At 45.7% G+C, this 20,462-nt stretch overlaps 1 protein-coding gene across 1 annotated transcript in view; it reads right to left on the reverse strand.

Moving 5' to 3' along the window:
* Adamts17 (ADAM metallopeptidase with thrombospondin type 1 motif 17) overlaps positions 1-20,462 on the reverse strand; it is a 312,892-nt gene that overhangs the window by 209,140 nt on the left and 83,290 nt on the right. The window lies entirely within an intron of this gene.

Raw genomic sequence — 20,462 nt, forward strand, 5'->3', positions numbered from 1 at the left:
CTACTATTTACAGAGTTACCTGGTCTAGGGTAGTGTGTTACCACCACGGAAATAAGAGTTAATGGGACTGGTGAGTAAGTAGGCTAACCCTGGCCCCTAGAATATGTTCTTGCCTCAAGGGAAAAGGAATATTCAAAATGAAAAGGTGATCAGAATGTAGTCAAGAGAGAATGTGGTTGACAGTCTGCCCGCAGTAGACATCCTGATTTGAGTGGCCACAGGAAACTGAGGAAGAGGTGCGTGTTGGCAAAGGCACACCACTGACACGGCGCTTATAAAACTCTTTTAAGGGCTGCACTGTCAGGGAGCTATAGGACCCCATGCCAAAGTGAGGTTGGGGTGACCTGTCTGCCTGGCAGCCTGCGAAGGAGCCAGTGGCTCACTAGCTCTCTCATGTCCTGGTCTGCTAGCAGGCAGGTGGGGACCTGAGGGGGAAGTCGTCACATCTGCGTCACTGCCCACCCCTGCCTGCCTGCGATGCTGTAGGAAGAGAAGCCAGGTGATGCCCCGGGGGAGCTTCAGATTTTAGGGAGCAACTACTCCAGGCCCCTTGGCAAGCAGCACTGTCAGCAGGAAGACCGATATGGTGTGGTGAGCAGTCTTGACTTCCAGCTTCATGGGGGGCCTGGCCCTTATGAATCATTCTTTGAAGACTCCAACATGGTGCCTTACCATGTTCTCAGTAGATAAGAGAAGCCCAAGCAGTCTGAGCTTCTGAGCAGCCCAACAGTATGAGAACGGGACACAAAAGATTGCTTCAGGCTATGAAACCCCCTCTCACCTCCCCCAGGCTGCCCCTAAACATCAATGCACCCATTCCAAGTGTTGATGAAGAGATGGCGGTGAGCCAAGCTTCCACAGGCCACTGTTCCAATTCTACCATGTAGTGTGTGAGTCTTGTCTGCGCCTTCCCTGGAAAATTCCAGCCTTGGGATTTCTGCTGACATCCAGGCCCCTGGGCCAACCACATTCATTTCAGTGGCCTTTGCTTCCTTATTGTATATTTTAAAAGCTGGTACCCAGTCTTCACAAAGGCAGAGGGACTGTGGATTAGAAACTAGAACAAAGCTCTTCCCACTAAGCCGATTAGACTCCATTCTTCTGGACTGTCATCGAGATAGCCCATCCTCGGTTACACAGAACTATACAGTGTCTCAGAGGGAAACACAAATTCAGCTGATGCCGCCACCCCACGTCAAACAGCACATACACAGTAGCGGAGCCTCGGGAGAAGCAGACACCAAGTCCTCTCCACCTGACCAAGGTTAAACAGCTTCCTTTGAAGACCAGATGGGGACTGGGGAGAAAGCTCAGCTATTAAGTGCCTGACTGCAAGTGTGAGGAACTGATGTCTATCCTCAGCACCAATATAAAAAAGCTAGGCATGGTGGCCTGCGCTTGTCATCTGAGTGCTGGCAGTTAAAGCTAGGCAGACCTCTAAGGTTCATTGGCCACAGTCGGCTATCTTAACCTATTGGGTGAGCTCCAGGCCAATGAAAGATTCTATTTAAAAACAAACAAACAAACAAACAAACAAACAAACAAAAATACATATGCTCCAGGGAGTGGTGGTGCTTGCTTAGCACTCAGGAGGCAGAGGCAGGCAGACATTTGTGAGTTCAAGGCCAGCCTGGTCTACAGAGTGAATTCTAGGATGGACACACACACACACACACACACACACACACACATTCATTTACTTACAGAGAGTAAACAGGAAAGGCAAGGAACATTCCTAGTGTTGGAATACTAAGGCCCAGTGAGTAGGTGGGCTCTGTACTCTGATGAGAGGCAAGCACTGCTCTCTTAGCTAGCACTAGAGTGTTGTACAAGGTCACCTGAAAGAATCAGTGTGGAGAAAAGGCATTTATCCATGCCAGCCTCTCTCCCAGGCCCTGGCAGACAGACTGGCATAGCATTTGTCAGCTCCAGCTCATTCTACTCCACAACCAACCATCCAGACTAGGCCGGCATAAGCAAAGCATCTTAACTGAGAAAACAGTTGACTAACACAAACATATCTCAGAGGCCACCCTCATGGTACCCATTCTTCAAGGTGCCTTGACAGTGATTTCTAGGTTCTGTAAGGCCCACCAGACAAGTGTCTAAAGCTGAAGGCAGGCTAAACACTAACAGGTCCTTGTGTGTAACTTTCTCCAGATGCTGGTACAGAGTTGAAGGAGGAGTCTATAACAGGGAGGCCCAGAGGCCAATGCCAAACCTACCAGAGGGAGGCATCTGAGGCCTGTGGTAACTCCAGAGACCAAGCAGGGGAGGGAATAGGTTGTAATGGGAATGGCCTTCAAACAACAGCACACTGGCCACAAGGTTCCCAAAACAGAGTCAAAATGGCCAGCGGCATCCTCATAGCATCTGCCTCAAGCCCGACCACTGGGTTAGACAGAAATGACTAGAATTTAACACTGCTTTCAGTTCAATGGCTCGGCAAATGCTTGGGGACAGAAGGGAGCTGTGTTTTAAAGGCAAGGTTTTATTGCTTTCATGAAGGTGCCTCATGGATGACAAGAATGCTCGGAAGAAAGATAGGTACAAAAATAGGGTTCCTCACCCACGCGTGCACAGACACACACTCATCTTACCCTGAGATGCAAAGCCCACTGTTTATTCCAAACGCCTCCAGACACAGGTGTTGTGACTCTGCCTGGGGACCCAATTAGGAGGCCATCACGCTGTCTCCCAGAAGCCAGAAGACAAGAATGGTCCACGAGGGAGGAAGAGAGGGATTAGTAACACAGCAAGGTAGGTCTTGGAAGGCAGCCACCCTTTCCTCCGGGTGCTGAAAACTGTTGGCACCAGAAGGGATTGTGTTGTTGGAAGCCCTTCCCAATGGAATGCAGACCAAACGCCCGCACATCCCAGGGCACAAATAACCCCAAACAGTCTTTAAAACAAGCACTTCCATCAGGGTAATTGAAGTACTCTGTATGGAGCAATGGCGTGCCTCTTTATTTCCGGGGCTGTGTCATGCTATGGCACGCGATGCTTTAAGTTTTGAACTCCTGCCATTTATCAAAGACAGTGAAATCCTCAAGGCACGTCTACTTATCATTAGATAATCCAATGGAAAGTTTAATTGTGGCTTCGGCGATAGACCTCTTGGCAGTGACCCTCGTGTCTCACTCTTTGGCTTATTCTTATTTCATTAAAGGCATTTCTCTGTGTGCCAAAGGTTCTTATGTCATAAACCAGCAGCCACTGGAACTCCCCAGACAATAATCACCTTCTTACGGGAACATCAGGCACTTCTCCTACACTGGGCCCAGCAGGGATGTGGGAGGAAGATGCGGCCCATTACTCTTGGTGGTATGGCCCTGTCTCCTTGGACCACCTGTGAGCAGGCCACTTTTGTACTGGGTTTGTAAACCTATGTCTTAGTGGGATTTAAAAGGCTCTCTCTGGGATGGATGTCACACTGTCATTTCCCAGCATGCCCAGGGTTGTCTTGGGGCTGGAGGCAGTTCTGCATCATTTGCTTAGCTGGCCAGCTGTGCGGGCTCTTCCTGAATTCATGGAATCTCATCCAAAGGGTCTCCTATTGTCTGCTGCTTCCTTCTGAACCATGCAGGCACGCTTCCTGGCCTCGGATTCCTCCCTGATGGGATTATGTCATCTTACAGCCATCCTGGGGAGTGACCTCTCCTCGGTCCTCATCACTTTCCTGCCTTTGAGCCTAATCAGGACTGAGCACAGATGCAAAATAAAGCCCTGGCCCACTTCTCTTTCTCTGTCTCCATGCCTAAGTCCTGAGCCTTCATCTTACTTACAAATTAGACTTATTCTAGAACTTAATAGATTCACAAAATGAACAGGGGTGACCCCGGCCTCACTTGGATTCTCTTAAGAGCGCACAGATGAGGTAATGAAGAAACTTCAAGTTCTATGCCGTGCAGATAGCAGAACTGGGTGGGGCTGGGGTACCTGGCCTGTGGCAGCTCCAGATTTATTATACATCTCAGAATATGGAGCTCTCTCAGGAGAAAGAAAACTGGCCCAGTTTTGGAAAGCAACCCACCTCTCTGGGACCATTGGCTCCTGATGGAGTCACAGTAGACAGAGGCTGGCTGCTTTTGTGGCCATTTCTACCCTCAAAGTCTCATTCCCTTCCCCAAAGTGAAATGAGGCTAAAGGTTCTGGTGTGGACTCAGGCTCTGGGTGTTTAAGGGGTAAAAAGTGACTCTATTTACGTACCGTACTATTAGACTACCCAGTCACACAGGGTCTAAACATCGTCCAACAAGCCAGCTTCCTTCTGAAAATATACCTGTGGGATGGCATTGGGTAATGTCTACCTTTCCCCACTGTGTCTCAGCACTGAAGGCTTCACCTCAATGAGCCTGCTCAGTTCTTCTGTGTAAACTGTACAAGTCATCTGCCCCCAACACAAGCCTGTTTCCTGAGCAATAGGAACAACTTGGCCCATAAATCCACACAGACAGTGCGCCCATGTCTGAGCCCACTAACTCCTCATGGCAATGTTTGAGGTGGAGACACCAGGTTAGGTGCATTTTAAGGACTGTTAAACTTTTTAACTGCCCAAGGTCTCAGAGCAGAGGAGTACTCATGTCCCACAAATGGAAGTGTACACTCTTAACCCTGGTGGCACACTATCTAATTTTCTTTATCAAAGGGAAGATGTTTAGATTATTGTTCTCATACCTGTGACCGAATACTTGAGAAGAAGGACTTTCAGGGAGGAAAGGAGAGAGGGTTTATGGTGGCTTGCAGTTCTAGGTGGTCATTCTATGTAAGGGCAGACATGGCAGCAGGCAGGGAAGGTAGGCTGGCTGGTTGCATGGCATCCACACGCAGAGATCAGGAAGAGATAAACACTCATGTCCACTTCCTCTCATTCTTTAATGCAGTCTAGGAACAGAGCCTAGGGTGTGGTGCTGCCCACAGAGGACATGTCTTCCTACCTCAGTTAAGCTAATCTTTTTTTTTTTCTGTTTTTTCGAGACAGGGTTTCTCTATGTAGCCCTGACTGTCCTGAAACTCACTCTGTAGACCAGGCTGGCCTTGAATTTAGAAATCCACCTGCCTCTGCTTCCCAAGTGCTGGGATTAAAGGCGTGTGCCACCACAGCCCAGCTAGCTAATCTACTTCTAATAGTCATGTTGCACAGGCTAACTTGGACTACAGAATTCCTCAGGAAATGCCCAGAGGGTTATCTAGATAGATTCTGTCAGGTTGACAATATTAACTATCAAAGCTGGTAGCAAAACTTTGATAAATATCAGTTAAATCTGGACTTTATTTACTTATTATTCAAAATTGTATTAAGAACTTCCTTGTGGCATTATCTACCTCTTCCTTCTGTAAAAAAGTAAATCAAGAATCGTAAAAAGAATTGCGAAGTCCCCTATAAGGTGACTAGACCAGCACTGTCTCACTGTCATTGGCATGAAAATAGATGTGTTAGTTGGCTTCCCATTCTTGCAACAAACCCTAGACCAATAAGTTTATAGGAATGAAGGGTTTGATTTCTGGCTCGTGGCTTGACTTTATCATTGCTTGGCCCTGTTGCTCTGGGCCTGTGGTAAGCAGGATACCATCAAGGGACAATATGGCTGAGGAGACCAACTCAACTAATGGTAGAAGAGGAGTGGAAGCAAGAAGAGAGGAAGAGGCCAGGATCCAAATATCTCCCTTCAAGGGCACTACCTCCATAAAATAGGATTTCTCCTTTGAACCCATCTTCTAAAAGTTCTACCAATTTCTGACAGGGCCTCAGGCTGGGAACAAAGACTTTAAGGCATAGGCCTTGGGACATTTAAGGACAAAATCCATAGCAATAGCCAAATGTCCTTGTCTAATAAACAGCAGCTTCTCTCCTATGCTTGTTGCTGAAACACAGTGGGGCACGAAGAGCAGCAGCTCTAACCCAGGAGGCTTGGTTCTCATCCTAGAGGCAAACAGGCAGCCTCGGGTGAAGTGGAAGGCTGCTCGGCCTCACTTGTTGGATGCTGGCTGAATGGAGAACCAAGAGGGATACATTGAGCCTCAGAGATGTCAGAGGAAGAGCGCGCCACCCCCAGAACAGTCAGACTGAGGCTCAAGATGAACTCAAGAAGGAGGGAGGAGGAGAAGGTGGGTGTGGCTGGTGCAGGTGGCCCAGCGCTTAAGAAACAAGAACTAAGTAATGGAACCACGTGCTGTGGGGGTTGGGTTTTACAGGCCTCTGGGATTTCTTCTAAATATGCTAGAAACCTCCTGGAGGAACCTGTGCTATTTGATTTAGATTTTTTGTAAGTCTTCTCTCTCTCTCTCTCTCTCTCTCTCTCTCTCTCTCTCTCTCTCTCTCTCTCTCTCTCTCTCTGTGTGTGTGTGTGTGTGTGTGTGTGTGTGTGTGTCTGTGTGTGTGCATGTTTACATATACCCGAGGAGGCCAGAAGAGGGAGTGAAACCCCTCCAGCTGGAGTTACAGATGGTTGTAATGATCCATGTGGGTGTTGGAAAATGAACATTGGTTCTCTGGAAAAGCTGTGAGTGCTCCTAACTGTGGAGCCATCTCTCCAATCCTTGGATTTAGATTTTTTTGAATGTCCCCTCTAGCTACATATAAGCTGTTGAGAAGGTTATAGTGGGTGAAGGGACCTGATATAGCTTGGACTAGAGGAAATAACAGATATGGTTAAAGGGAGTCTTAGTAATGCATGTTAAAGTTATGTGCTCATCCCAGCAGGGAAGAGGTTATTTTAAGATGACACTTGTGCCCTCCTTATGGACATGAGACTACCGAACAGTGGTCCCCAGGAAACTGTAACTACACTAGCAATCTCATGCTGGAGCTGCCAGAGAAGGAACTTATCCCTGGGAAAGAGATTTCATGAGTTCTGACCACTTCTTCATCCATTTTGCAGAAGAGAATGGAGCTGGATAGTGATAATTGATCAGAGGTGGGCAGGCCTAGGTCTCAGACAGTGATGGATCAGTGGTGAACAGGCCTAGGTCTCAGACAGTGATGGATCAGTGGTGAACAGGCCTAGGTCTCAGACAGTGATGGATCAGTGGTGAACAGGCCTAGGTCTCAGATAGTGATGGATCAGTGGTGAACAGGCCTAGGTCTCAGATAGTGATGGATCAGTGGTGAACAGGCCTAGGTCTCAGATAGTGATGGATCAGTGGTGAACAGGCCTAGGTCTTGGATAGTGATGGATCAGTGGTGAACAGGCCTAGGTCTCAGATAGTGATGGATCAGTGGTGAACAGGTCTAGGTCTCAGATAGTGATGGATCAGTGGTGAACAGGCCTAGGTCTTGGATAGTGATGGATCAGTGGTGGGCAGGCCTAGGTCTCAGACAGTGATGGATCAGTGGTGAACAGGCCTAGATCTCAGATAGTGATGGATCAGTGGTGAACAGGCCTAGGTCTCAGATAGTGATGGATCAGTGGTGAACAGGCCTAGGTCTCAGATAGTGATGGATCAGTGGTGAACAGGCCTAGGTCTCAGATAGTGATGGATCAGTGGTGAACAGGTCTAGGTCTCAGATAGTGATGGATCAGTGGTGAACAGGCCTAGGTCTCGGATAGTGATGGATCAGTGGTGAACAGGCCTAGGTCTCAGATAGTGATGGATCAGTGGTGAACAGGCCTAGGTCTCAGACAGTGATGGATCAGTGGTGAACAGGCCTAGGTCTCAGATAGTGATGGATCAGTGGTGAACAGGTCTAGGTCTCAGATAGTGATGGATCAGTGGTGAACAGGCCTAGGTCTTGGATAGTGATGGATCAGTGGTGAACAGGCCTAGGTCTCAGATAGTGATGGATCAGTGGTGAACAGGCCTAGGTCTCAGATAGTGGTGGATCAGTGGTGAACAGGCCTACGTCTTGGATAGTGATGGATCAGTGGTGGGCAGGCCAAAGTCTTGGACAGGGCTGCTTAGCTATATACACCTCTGGCTTTCTGTTTAAACCTCATGGTAGAACCAAGAAAATGACTTCTTTATTTGTGGCCATATTGAATAGGTCTTCCTTTTCTGCTTTTTGCTATTGCTTCCGTGTTTAATTGGCTTGCTGAGACAATGACAGATGGCTACACCTAGCTTGTTAGAGTTATCAGGGCACAGACTCTGACCTCCAACCATGCTGGTAATAGAGAAGAGGGACTCGTGGTAAGTTCAAAGCATGTATCACACCTATGCAGAGATAAAGCCAATAGAATGTCAGGTTAACGACTACATTTTGGTTTCACAGTACTAGGAAGAGCATCCAATCAAGAGCCTTGAGCATGGAAGGTTAGATAAGCCTCTGACACTGAACCATATTCCCAGGCACTAAGCAGTTTATAATGCTCACACACTCTCTTCTACAAGGTAGGCAGGCTCTGTGACAAATGCTGCCTATTGATCTTGTACTTCCTCCCCACCATGTTGTCTGATGTCCCCATCACAATTATACTCAGGAGGGAAGGGAAGGGGGAAAGTTTTACACCCCAGGGCTCATGATGGTAAAGAGACCTGTCCCCAGACATCACCTCCTTCCACTCCTCCCCGGTTCCCTTAACCCTGTCTATAACCCCTGCATTCTTAGCTCCTGTGGACTTTCACACAGTGCTTGTAGAACCGGGTGTGGGCAAATGCGCCTCCTTCTCCAATATACTGACTGTCTTACAGGTTCCTTTTCCAAGATGAAAACCTCTTGGGGTTGGGACTTTATCTCGAAACTTGTGTTTATCTTGGCAGTGAGAGCTCTATGGCTCAGGAACGGCTGCAACCGGCCTGTGAGGCTGACCCCAGGGACTCCCCAGCCTCCCTGCTGCCTCTCTGGGAACCCTTCCATTTAATCAGCAGCCGAGCCAAGGAGAGAGATGAGCCATCGTGGCTGCTCCTGAATCCCACCCCTCCTCCACCGCCTTTGCACAGCTGTTTTGTCCTGTTTGATTTTGTAACCATGGGGTACAGGAGACAATAGAAAATATCTGGAATATTATGAAAGTAAACAAGAGAAAGGGCAGCAGGAACTTGGGGGAAAGAAGCATTCTGGTCAACTGGTTTTTTAACACGCAAATGGCACCCTGGATGCTTGAGAGGATAGCCTTGGGTACGTACAGCGTGCACGTCTCCTGCTGAGGCAACCTGAGAAGCGGAGGTAGACAGAGGTGTGGGAAGGGCAGAGGAATGAGCTGATTCTAGCTGCCACAGCCAGTGGGTTCTCTGGAAAGAAAGGCCAGGGCATAGGGTCTTCCCAGTTTTCCTCTCCAGATTTTTGTTTGTTTGTGTGTTTTGACTCTCTTGTCCGGCCAGGAATTGAACCCAGTGCTTCTTGCTGAAAGCACCTCTGACATGGTACACATGCATGCTTGTACACACACATACACACACATACACACACATATACACATTTACACACATGTGAGCATGCACACACATACACACAGGATAGAGAGACAGAGACACAGAAAGACAGACATTATGCCCATTGTAAACAAGATTTAGATCAGTGTCTATGAAAGCTGACTATACAGTCACTACAGGGCTTGTAGCACATGGTACACTGACCCAGACCTGGCTAATCAAATCCTAATACATAAGGATTAGGGCAAGAATTGAGCATTTCTAGAATTCTCCAAACTTCTGCTGATGCTTTGGTCTTTAGTTCTGAGTATTTTTTTCTCCACCAGCACAAAGGCATTCAGAACCCTGTCCAACACCTGTTGAATTCAGGGCACCTAAATCAGGTCAATGTAGCCCATAGCTGCTGGGTTGTCTGTGAGAAGGAGGACAGTGACTCTGGGATAGGTGGTTTGTACTGTCTTGGATACCAGATCCATATTAACTTTCTTGGGTTAAAAGAGCTTCTGAGATTAACATGCGTGTGAGCCACTCTAGGGATCCTTAAAATAGTGCTGGGCTCCAGCCTGAAGCTGGATGAGGGACTTGGGTGGCACAGTTGGCATTAAAGCTGTTGATTCAGGGACCACACTTCAAGGACCCCTGCTCTCTGTTTTTGTAGCTGAGGGTCCTTTATTTCCTTGTGGTAGTTTGTTATTATAAAACAAGCCTGGCATGGACGCCCTGATCTTACAGAAGCTTGCTCATTGTTTACTGTTATTTCATCATGGCTCATGTGCATGTCTTAAACATTTACGCTTTTACTAAAGGCAGCGCTGATGTGAGTTTCCGAGTTCCTTCCCACGTGTTCCTGGTTGGGCCTGTAGCACTCTCACAGCTGACCCGGATCCGAGATGGTAACCAAACAGCTCCCCCAGGACTGTGGATGTCCGTGGTCATTAGGATACTGACTCACATGCAAGGAATTACTCTGCTCCAGTGTCCTGCCACCTCATCAGATTTTCCATGAACCTAGTGTTGGTCTTCGAGAGAGGCAGGGTGGGGGAAGGTGTGGCAGAGAGCCACAGCCTGTGGTGTGACTCTGACAGGAACAGACTCAACTCTGCTGCTGACAGTGGGATCCTGAGCTCTGAATAGTCTTCTTGCTTCTGTGCAAGGAGCAAAGGAAGTGGGGGACCGGAACTATGATTTTGGAAGAGCTGCCCACCCAGGAGACCAACTGTGCTGACGCTTGCTGTGACTTCACGGATTAATATCAGCTTGATAACTCAGAACTTCTAGAAGCCCTGGCAAGCCAGAGGTACTACAAAGGTTTTCCAAAATGTCCCTTCTCTGAAAAGCCTTTGGCCATGCCAACTAAAATTTCAAATCCCACACCGTCAACTATCTGTCTTCAGTCCTTTATCATTGACCTGCATCCAGACTCTACGGCCTGCTTATTGCTACATTTTGGTGCTGAATGTCTTACGAATGCCCATGTGTTAAAGGCTTGGTCCCAGCTTGACACTGCTGGGAGTTGGCAAGCCCTCTGAGAAATGTGGCCTATTTGGAGGATGTTAGGTCATTAGGGGTATGCCCTTCAAGTGATCTGAGATGTACCCATGTGTGCTTGCCCCGTCTCTAAAACATGCATTTTTCTTTCTCTCTTGGCACACGGTGAGAGGTTTTGCTCCATCATGAAATGTCACCATGATGTTCTATCCTCCCAACTGGGTCAAGGAAGCACTAATGGAAACTTCTAAAGCTATGAGTAGAAACATCTTTTCTCTGGGGCTGGAGAGATGGCTCAGGAGGTAAGAGCATTTGATGCTCACACAGAGGATAAGAATATAGATTTGGTTCCCAGTACCCACATGGCATATCACAACCATATGGAAGTCTAGTTTCAGAGGAGCTAACACTTTCTGGCTTGTGAGGGTACTGGTACTACAATTACTACTATACACACACACACACACACACACACACATACACACAGCAAAACACATATGCATAAACACTTTTAAAAATAAACTTTTTCTTTGTAAGCCATTAACTCAGGTGTTTGTAATAGTAATGGAAAGCTAACATACTCACTGATTATCATGGAAGCCCCAACTGCTCTCCACTTCATCACAAACTCCACAAGAATGAGAGTCTGTTTTATGCACCTGGGTTAGAGTGGCACCTGGAAGATACTCAACCCTGTCAATGTGAAAAAGCAGAATGTGTCTGCAAGGATAAAGATCTGTCAGAAAAACACTTCACATTATAAGGACATGAAGATGAAGCAAGTACAGGGGAAATAGTGATGTGCAGTTTAACTCTTGCTGAAATAAGAAGTGGACAGAGGGCAAAAATGGGCTGGGGATTAAATCCCAGGCTTCACAGTGAGTTAGCTGACCTCAGCTTTATCACTCATGAGTGAGGTAATTTCACATGAGATTTGTATCCTTTCAGTGCCTCAGTTTCCCCATGGGCTAACAAAATAAAGCCTTTATTTAAGAGATCATTGAAGGCTGTGTAGTTTGCATAAGAACGGCACCCATAGGCTTACATATTTGAATGCTCAGTCATCAGAAAAATGACACTATTTGAGAAGGACTAGGAGGTGTGGCTTGTTGAAGTAAGTGTTGCCTGATTGGAGGAAGTATATTCCTGTGGGTGGGGTTTGGAATTTAAAAGCCAATCAGTGCTAGGCCTAGTTCTGCCTCTTGGCCTGTGAATAAGGATGCAGCTCTCAACTCTGTTCCAGAGCCATGAATGCTGCCATGATGGTAATGGACTAGACCTCTGAAATCCTAAGCCAGCCCCAATTAAATGCTTCCTCTTCATAAGAGTTGCTTTGGTGTCTCATGGCGTCTCTTCCCAGGAGCAGTGACTGAGACAGCTAGGGAGATGGCTCTCTTGGAGCAAAGCTCTTCAACTTCCCACGGACAAACCAAAGTCGACTTGGCTCTTGACAGCCCTGCAAACCAGAACCAGTGTCCCAATACTCTTTTGTTTTGTCTCCTGTAACACCCAGTTTCAGGGACTCTGGCTGCCAACTGGGTAACCTTAGGATGATCAATGAGGAAAGATCTCCAAGCACTGCTCATAGGAGGCTTGTAAACACAAAATCTCCAAAATATCACAAGTCACTTCCAATCTTGTTCCATTGGGCAGAGGGCTGCTGTTGGCTCTTGCCAGGAAGACTGAGACACTTAACCTCACCTTCTTCACACAATTAGGGGGAGGAATTCTGTGAATATCAGTTAACAATATTTACCATAATACCCCAGACTGTGTGAAGGTCCTAACTATGATTCAGTCCAGCCTCAACCAACCATGGCTCAGCCCAGCCCTAGACATGGTCAGTCCATACTCTAATCATGGCACACCCTCTCCTGAGTCTCTGCCCAGCTCTTCATTAACCATGACATAGTCTATTCCTGCTTGTCATACGTTTTTGATCACACTGACCCATGCCAACCCTTTCATACCAAATATTTACATTATGATACATAACAGATGAAAATTACAGTTATGAAGTAACAACGATGTGATTTTATGGTTGGGGGCTGCCACAGCATGAGGAACCTTCATTAAAGGGTCACCGCAGTAGGAAGGTTGGGAACCACTGCCTTAGATGAACCATCTCTGTGCCTCCCAAAGCACTCTGATTTCTTAAATTGTATATATGAAGAAGTTGAGGTTAAAAATTCAGAGCCAACTTCCAATTTCTCAAGAGAGAATTGAGGGTTCTTCACTTTATAAACTCACAGTGACCAAGGGAGCCTGGTAACTGTCTAAATGATGATGTAAGCTATAAGATGCAGCTCTGAGCCACAAAGGTCACCTGATGCTGGTCTGCGGTCAGTTCCCAGCACCACAGTGGCCTCAGCGGCTGATCTCATCTCTTCATACCAGGAGTCCAATGGCTGAGCAGCTGCTGGGAAAATGAGCTCAGGGCTAGACAAAAGGGCAGATTTGTTGCCAGATTTCAGTGCACACTTCCCACTGTCCAAAAATGTCAGTGAGCCATGTGGTCTAACTGAGACCCATTATCTAAAGCCACATAGCACAGCTTGAGAACCAAAAGGAAAACTTGAAAATATTGAAAAAGACTTTACTTTAGCTCCAGTACCCCTTTCTACTGAGTCCATCCTCTCTTTGCCCTCCAGCAGCTAATTGCCCCCCCCCCCATGTACTGCCCATACCCCAGCTAGAGCCCCATTCTTCCTTCCATAGATCAACGGCTCCCCTTTACCTAGAAACTGTTTTTCAAATGAAGTTGCCTTTCAAAAATTCTATGGAATCAAATCTACAGTTTCTCTTGTCATCTCACCTAAAACAAAACAAAGCAAACAAACACAAACCCTGCTATGGCCAACTAAACACAACATGAAACTTACCATATTAACCACTTCTTGGTGTGCGGTTCAGTAGCAAAATATCAGTTCACACAGCTGTTCAATCATACTGTTCTCATGATTCTAAAACACCGTCACCATAAGCAATTGAGGAAGAAAGGGTTTATTTGGCTTATGGTTCCAAGTTATTACTCATCATTGTGATGAAGCCAAGGCAAGAAACTAGAAGCAGCTCATCACATCAACAGTCAAGAGCAAAGGGAGAAATGAATGCATGCGTGCCTCTAGGGCTTAGCTCACGTTCTCTATTCTTATACAGGTCAGGACCCAAACCCAGGGAACGATGCTGCCCTCAGTGGGCTGTGTCTCCCTATATCAACTAACCAAGGAAATCTCCCAGAGAAAATACCTGAGGTCAACACAATCCAGAAAAACCATCACTGAGACTCTCTCCCAATGATCCTACCTTGGATCAAGTTGATGATTAAAACCAACCAACATTGAACTTTGAGTTTTCATCTTGTAAAACTAGAAATTTAGGCTATTAAGGAATAGCTCGCTCTTTCTCCCTCCTCCCAGCCCCTGGACACAACCATTTTCTTTCTCTATAATTATTCTTTGGGTGCCTTATACATGGGGAATCCTACAGCACACATGCCTTTCTAATAATGTAGGCTCATTTTGCTCAGTGGCATGCCCCAAAGGCTCACCTATGATGTAGTCTGTGTCAGAACTGTCTTCTGTTTTATGGTTGGCTTTCTATCCCACCATATGTGCATACCATACTGCATTTATCCAGTGGTGGACACTTAAAGAATACTTCCATCTTTTGGCTCTTGGGAATAGTGCTGCTGTGAACACAAGTGTACAAATATCTGCTTGAGTACCTGCTCTTGTTTATGTGTGTATGCACACACATGTGTGTATGTGTCTGTCTGTATGTATGTATGTATGAATTCTTGCTTTGCACTTTAATCTGGGGAGAAAAAAACAATGTTGTTTTTCTATACAAGATACAAAATTTCCCATGACCACCACCAGTGGTGCACAAGAGTCTCTACTTCTCCACAGCCTCAGTGGCATTTGTCATTTCCTGGCTTTGGATGGGGTGTTTTTTAGATTTGTTTTTTTAAAATTACATATGAGGTTCACATGTGTGCAGGTGCCTGAGGTGGGCAAAAGAGGGTGTCAGAGCCCCTGAACTACTTAAAGGTGGTTGTGAGCCATCCAACATAGGTGACAAGAACCAAACTTGGGTTCTCTGTATATGTTCTTAACCTCGGACTCATCCCTCCAGCCCTTCTTTCTGATTCTTGACAACCACCAAACTAATAGCTGTGTTCAGTCACCCCCTTCATCCTCTTAGGAACCCTGAGGATTACTATTTCCATTGTATAGATGAGATCACCTCTGGAAGGTAAGTCACAACGCTTGTGGCAGAGGAAAGAAGTGAGTCCAGGCCTAACTGTAGAACCAGCATCCAGACCACAGGACTGAGCTTTGCCTGTCCCCTCTTCCAATGAGTCACCATTACTGTTGAGATGATGGGGCTTCTCTGGCTTTCAGTCTCAATTCCCCAGGCTTCTTCTAGTGAACACAGGCTTTGTTCCCGTGGAGTGCCCAGTGGTACTCCTTGGTCTCCATACCCAATACCCTACCGTATGCTATGTTTATGTGGCTTCTCATAAGCTACAATAGAATTCTCACAACACTGAATTCTCACACTGCCTCACTTCTCATTGCTATCTCTGCTTACCCAGACCACTAGAGGACTCGCTCACTTGATTCTAACAAACCTAAAAAGGATTGTGATTCTGAGTCAAGCAAGAACAATCCTCTAATATGATGAAGAATGGCACTTCCTTCTAAGCCGATTATAAAGTGTTCCCTTGGCCAAGAGGAACATAGAGGGAACAAAGAAGTCCCTCTGATACCTGTCACACCAGGGCCACGCTGAGAAGGAAATGGCGGTGGGTTTTGGCCTAACACCAATGTCCCCAGTGTCTTGTGTCTGACCTGAACACATGATGTATTTTTGGAGTCCTCTCACAAGCTTGGATGGATACAGTGACAGACAGAAACTCAGCCTCCACTCCTGAGAAACCGTGTGTGATACTAACAGTGTGTGATACTACAACTCTTGCACAATAAGGCTCAGGGATCACTGTGGAAGAAAGGAAGGAAAGATCAGGAAATGTGATATAAGAATAAGTGGATATTAGTCTGGAAAACTAGAATACCCAAAACATAATCCATACATCAAATGAGGTACAAGAAGAACGGAGGAGTGGCCCCTGGTTCTGGAAAGACTCAGTGTAGCAATATAAGGCAAAACCAGAACAGGGAAATGGGAAGGAGTGGGTGGGAGAACAGGGGGAGGGAAGGGGGCTTATGTGACTTTCGGGGAGTGGGGGACCAGAAAAGGGGAAATCATTTGAAATATAAATAAAAAATATATCGAATAAAAAAAAGAATTAAACAACAACAAAAAAAAAGACTGTGTCTCCCAGGAGCGTCAGAAGCTACACACACACAGTCATCAACATGACTGTCCAAACATGAGCTGAATAAGGACAATGCTGACATGCTAAAGTGAACAGGGGAAGACCACAAGGTCCCAACCTTGCTCAAAGGAGTGTGGGCAACTAAGAAATGCTCACAGCTAGACAGTGGTCCTCCCTACGGACGGGAAGAACATACCAATTTAATACCACGTGGTCATCCCTGGAAACCTCACATATAAGTAACATTATATAGACTGGACGGCTTGTACACACACACACACACACACACAATGAATGAAAAGAGAGGCTATAAATTTAAGAGAGAACAGGCAGAGATATCCGAAAGGGTTTGAGGGAAGAAAGGGAAGAAGAAAATAATATCATATTGTAACCTCAAGATGTGAGAGACTCATGTCTTTAAAGGAAATGGTACTGCTGCCCTGCACAATCAATGTCCAAGCCTACGCTTCATGCCCTCAGTTGTGTATCTTGTATGTTGACCATGTTTGCTTCTTCAGCCCCCTTGCCTTCTAATTCCAAAGGCAATAAGGCACAAACACATTCTTCTTCATTGGTCTCTATCTAGCTCCAAAACTAAATGTTGGTTCCACATCTTGAAAGGGCTGATAGAATTCCATCCCATGGAAAACCACACCTCTCTGCCTTTTCACCCTATCTAATACAGTCCAGCCATCTTGGAACCTTAGAAGAGAACCCGACAGAAAAAAAAATGAGACAAGGTGAACTTGGTCCTCTGGGGCAAGTGGTTTCAGTTATGAGTGCCCAGACACATCCCAAACACAGAATGTTTACACTGTAGCATAACTTTCAAGACAGACAGGTCCCCTCAGGAGGCTCTAACAAGAATGAGCTGAGGGCTGAGAGAACTCTCACACACAGACAAAGCAGAGCCACACCATCAGACACAGGAAGTACACATTGCACGCTCTGACCCACACACCTGCACCGTGTATGTACACGTGTATGTGTGTGTCTATATGCACAGGCACAGATTCACTTACCTTTTTTTCCAGCCACCGTTCTCCTAGGCCATGCTGGCAATAGCCGTATGGGGAGACAAGGGCAGGACTGGGGCTACCCACATCTCCTTTGTTCTGAAACCTGGCAGCCCTTACACATGGCCTTTGAGAAGACTTTTCCCCAACATCTAAGTACAAGCTAATCAGCATTTTAAATAGGTTCTAGCAACATTTAAAGCTAATTGTGTGAAGGAAGGAGTTGCTATAGTGAAATAGGCACTCTTCGGCTTTCCCAGAAACTTTCCCTGCCCCATTTTTAAAACTAGTTCTTTGAGAATTTTGTAGAATGTATTTTGGTCATATTCACTCCTTTTCTGACTTCTCTCAGATGTCCCCCTTCCCTACCTACACGACTGCTGCCCTACCTTAAGAAATCCAACTGGATCATGATACACAATACCCTAATATGATAGAATGCTAATTTATAACTCACTCTTGTGAATGGATGTTGTATTTCTAAAACAAATATAAGGAAGATACCCCCGCGCACATACACACACACACACACACACACACACACACACACACACACACACATAGCACAGGAGATTGTCAAATCCTAATGACTAGTACCAATAAAACTGGCAAGGAGATGAATTTGTCAGAGCCTGGAAGTTCTGCCCTGTGACAAAAAATAAACAATTAAATGTCAAGCTTTTACTTCTGTCAAATCACAAGGTGAGGAAGAGTCTAAAACTGTGGTACATCCACAGGACCAAGATAAAATGGATGACATCTAAACTGCATCATTCAAAGGAATTATCCCTGGGAGGCAATTCCTTAAGTCTATACACAGATGCTCCTCCACCTGTGATGGAGCTATGTCCAGATAAACTAGCTAATGGCCTTTCTACTAATGTTGTAGCTTCTTTTGATTCTGTACCACTAGACAGACAGACACACATACACAGACACACAGACAGACAGAAATGATAGATGGTCATATATATATATATATATATATATATATATATATATATATATAATCATACTATATAACACACACACATATATATATACACACATGTATATGGAAATTAATAAGCATCTGAGGCTGGTTGGTGAATTGCCATACCCCCAGCTTTAAAATGCCTATCAAATTAAAATTTCATTTTAAAACCGACTCGATTACATGTCCAAGTAGATTATGGTACATTAAAATAAGCATAATAAAATGTTAAGTTTCTAGATCCAATTCCATTGTAAAAATTAAAAATTACCGGAAAAGACATGCCTCTTTAGGAACTGCTACATACATGCTGGAGAGGCCACATAAGGATATCAGTTACCACTGGGTGATGTGTGGCTAAGTGTCAAACAATTAGCCCTAAATTATCAGAATCCACAGCATGAAGAATTGACCCCCCATATGACTATATTTTGAAACAGGGCTTTGAGAAATGTAATTAAATAAAGTTAAATGATGTTATAAACGTGGGCCATAATCCACTGTGACTGATGTCCTCATGAAAAGAAAGAGATCAGGAGCACAGAGAAGTAAGAGAAAGGTGTGGAGGCAGCCATCCGCAAGCCATGGAGAACCCTCATGGGACACCAGAGACTGAAGACAATTGGACCTGGACCAGTGGCCTCCAGATCTGTGAAACCTAAGATTTTGTCACCTGAGATACCCAGGACCTTGCAGCATTTTGTGTTGAAAAATGTCATGAGAAAAGTACTTAAAGAAACATCGGACTATTGAGTAGGCAAGAGAAGGACACTTGATTAGAATTAGCTACTTGATCTTTCACAAGGGGTGAGGTGTGTGATTCATCTCATAAGATAGTTTGTATACTCACAATAAAAGGAAGGGTAGCTGTCAATCATAGGAAAGAGAGGCACATGCTCCAGTACACATTATTCAAGGACACGAAGCTTATATCATCTGTATTCATTCCTTCTCTGTGATATCTTAGCTATGCAACACGGTACACAAAAGCCAATTGGGTTCTCAGCCAGGTGCTGCAGGACACATGCTGTGGAAACTGCCATGCACTGCACTGCACTGCACAGCAGGCTTCTGGGAAATCAGGGAGTATAGAGCAAGGGCTAGGTGAGGAATTAATGCCTCCTGGGTCTAGGCAAGGAGACGGTGCAGCGCAAAGCAGATGCAGATGCAGATGCAAACTCCAAAAAGAGCTACACGATGAACTCTGGAAAGAGCACTGTGCCAGCAACACGCTTCCCTGGCTCGCTACCCCACCAGCAAAGCAAAGCTGGCATTGCCTTTGTCCAGGGATTCCACCATGGAACCAGTCCTCAGGGGCAAAGCACAGATAGCTATTGGCTGAATTTTGAGATCTTGTTCTCTGATCTGTTTTGAAGACTGATAAAGGAATAAGATAATCACAAACTGCAACATATAGAATAAATGTTGGCTATCATCAAACCAGATTTTGAAGGGCCTCATTAAATCACCTAATCAATGCAGTCATCCTTTGTGTAAAGAAACTTGAGTCACCCAGTTCAGTCACATAGAATCCTAACAGAGGCCAAGGCTACCCAGAACTAAGACTCCATGGAAACAGGTTGCTAACATCTGAACTGTACAATATTAGATATGATGTCAATCCTAGCTGGCTTCCCACCGGTATGTCTGTAATTCGAAGCATATGACCATATGAGATTCCCAACTTTTCTTTTCTTTGGGTAATACAATATTTGCTCCTTCCCTGTGTGAGAGAGCAGGAGACACAGAAGGGTGCTCTGGGTGTCTCCTCTTAGACAGGTACTCTGCCTACGCTTTTAAAAAAAGGTATTTGGGGCCAGGCAGTGGTGGCTCATGCCTTTAATCCCATCACTTGGGAGGCAGAAGCAGAGGCAGGTGGATTTCTGAGTTCAAGGCCAGCCTGGTCTATAGAGTGAGTTCAAGACAGCCAGGGCTATATAGAGAAACCCCTTCTCAAAAAACAAAACAAAACAAAACAAAACAAAACAAAACAAAACAAAACAAACAAAAGGTATTTGGGTTTGTTGGCTGTTTGGGTTTTCTTTGTTTGTTTTCCAAGAAAGAGTTTCTCTGTGTATCCCTTGCTGTCCTGGCATTTGTTTTGTAGACCAGGCTGGCCTCAAACACAGAGATCTGGCAAACTCTACCTCCCAAGTGCTGGGATTAAAGACGTGCACCACTATACCCAGAAGAAGGAAGGTTTCTACCTGTATCCTTTAAGGATGGAAGGGCAATTCAGGTATCACTGAAAATAAGAAAGGAAGGGAACCTACATATGAAGGGTGGGTGAGAGACAGACGAAAGGAAAGACATCCACATCTGTATCTAG

Source organism: Apodemus sylvaticus, chromosome 1 (assembly GCF_947179515.1).
Source record: "Apodemus sylvaticus chromosome 1, mApoSyl1.1, whole genome shotgun sequence".
In the NCBI taxonomy this organism is placed as follows: domain Eukaryota; kingdom Metazoa; phylum Chordata; class Mammalia; order Rodentia; family Muridae; genus Apodemus; species Apodemus sylvaticus.